The following is a 2,500-nucleotide window of genomic DNA, read 5'->3' as shown; positions in this document are numbered from 1 at the left end:
CGTACAATGTGCAGTATGTGTGTGGGCCTGTGTGTGGGTGTGTTCATGTGTTATGTACACAGCATATAAATCACCTCAAAGCAAACACTAAAAAACAAAAACAAACAAACAAAAAAAAACACATAAAAACTAAATATAAATAAATAAACAAAGAAATAAGGGGAAAAAACAAAGGTAAGAGGATGTAATAACTGTTACAAGAGCACACTGAGAGTTTAAGTTATGAAGAGCCTCACAAATTTCCTTTAAAGCCACATCAGTTGCAAGTAACAGTATACAGGGTTCACAGTTATTTACAGAATCAACTTTTATGGCACGTATTGCCAATGGTACAGAAGGCGCCCAAACACGGCAACCCAATATTAAAAAATAAAAAAAAAGCAGCAACACGCCAAAACTGGTAGCAAAAAAGAAAAAAAATATATATATAATAAATAAATAGGTAAATAAAAAATACTAAGAAGGAAAAGATACGCCAAAGTGGCAACTAAAAAGACCACGGAGGATAAAATACACTAAATGGCAGCAAAGGAAAGACAAAGGATAAGACACGCCAAACTGGCAGCAATAACAAAAGAACCAAGAAGGGTAGAATAAGCCCAGACTGGCAGCTAAAAGACAACGGAGGATAAAACACGCCAAAATAGCATAAATAAAAAGAAAGGAAAGAAAAGATGAAGAAAACACACACACACACAGACACACAAAGGGTTGAATTCGCCAAACTGGCCGCTAAAAGGACCACAAACTGACAGAATAGAAAATACACTAAAGGTAAAACGAACGCACATGTCAGAAGCTACACAGAGCGTAAAAAAGAGAAGCCCGACTGATGCCAAAGAACTAAACACAAATAAAAGGGCTCTTTATTACAGATACCCTTACAGGTACCAACATTTTTGCTGGCAGCGGTGTGGATGTTTGTGGACGATCAGGAACTTTGCTCTTTAAGAGGGTGTGTACGACAGGTACTCACCCAGCTTGGGCTGTTGAGGAAGACCCTTCAGACCGACCCAAAACAACATTTTCTGATGGGTATTGCTGCAGTTTGCGCGTCTGCCCTTTGGCCTTTCAACAACTACCACATTTCAGAGAATCATCAATATGGTATTGGCTGCAGTTCTAGGCAAGCATACAATTTGCTACCTGGATAATCTTATCATTTTTGCAGGTGCTTTGCACTTTACTGACCTAGACGAGACTGTCGGTTTCCTAAAGCCAGCTGGACTGAAACTTAACTTATAGAAATGTACTTCTGATGCCACAGCAATTAATTTTCTATGATTTTATGTCTCGCCTGAGGGTGTTTCGCATAATAAAAGAAAAAGGATGGCATTTTCAATATTTCAAAATTACCAACACCTCACACGGTCCGTCAGGTCTGACGCTTCCTTTGTACTACAGGATTTTTCAGGAAAGACATACCAGGCTATACTAATATAGGTTCTCCGCTATATCTTTTACTGAAAAAAGACCAGAAATGGCAGTGTTACTCACAGTAACAAATCGTTTTTGAGGAATGAAAACAACAGATGTGACTGCCCGTTCTTCAGCACCCGGTTTTTAACAAGGAATTTGAGCTGCACACTAACGCTGGAGTAGCGACTGGAGCCTATTTTTTACAGCGAGATGCTACTTAAGCACCCCGTGCCATTGCCTATTATAGTCGCAAGTTGAGGTCAATGGTTAACTTTTATTTAACATAAGACAGAGTCCCCAAGAATGACACGGTATGTCCATGACCTTTTCTATAACTCTTCGGTCCCTGACTTGTTATCTCGCCAGGTGGCCAGATTGGTGATAGCTGACAACTCTCCGCAAAGTGCTGCGAAGGTCCAGGTAAAAGATCCCCAGTTAATAGAGATACGGCACTACTTGGAGGATGATAAAGTCCCACAGAAAAAGTTACCCCTTTCTTTGGCAGAATTTGAAACCAAAGATGATGTCATCTACAGATTGCGATACTTGCCTGATCGCATTTGTTATCAGCTAGTGGTCCCTTCCAGTCCTAAGAATTCAGCACTAAAGGCTTCCCACCTGTCATATCTAGCATCTCATCCTGGTGTACAAACAACCTTCGAAAATGCTCGGTCCAAGTACTACTGGCCAAACATGTTAAACGATGTTCAGGAATTTGTAGCAAATTTCCCATTTGTCAACAGTCAAGGGGTAGCCCTCGGAAAGTGGTGATGGCAGAAGCGCTTCTGGCACAGTTTCCTTTAGGGCGCATTTCAGTGGATCTAATGGACTTTGGGCAGTTCATTACAATAAGATATTGTCAGGTTAGCAGTAGATTACGAAGTCGATACCATGTTCCTGATGACGATGATCCAGGCATATAGCTACATAGTTTTGTGGGGTTGAGCACCCGCTTTCCTGTGATGGTGAACCTCTCCTCTCATCTACTAAGGAGGGATGTCTAGGCCTGTTCTTCCTCGCCCTCTCCTTTCAACAACTGCAGCTATCACTCTCTTACTGCCCCTCTTTCCTTTCTCTCTCT

Source organism: Penaeus monodon, chromosome 10 (assembly GCF_015228065.2).
Source record: "Penaeus monodon isolate SGIC_2016 chromosome 10, NSTDA_Pmon_1, whole genome shotgun sequence".
NCBI classification, from domain to species: Eukaryota; Metazoa; Arthropoda; class Malacostraca; order Decapoda; family Penaeidae; genus Penaeus; species Penaeus monodon.
This window is presented reverse-complemented; position numbering follows the sequence as displayed.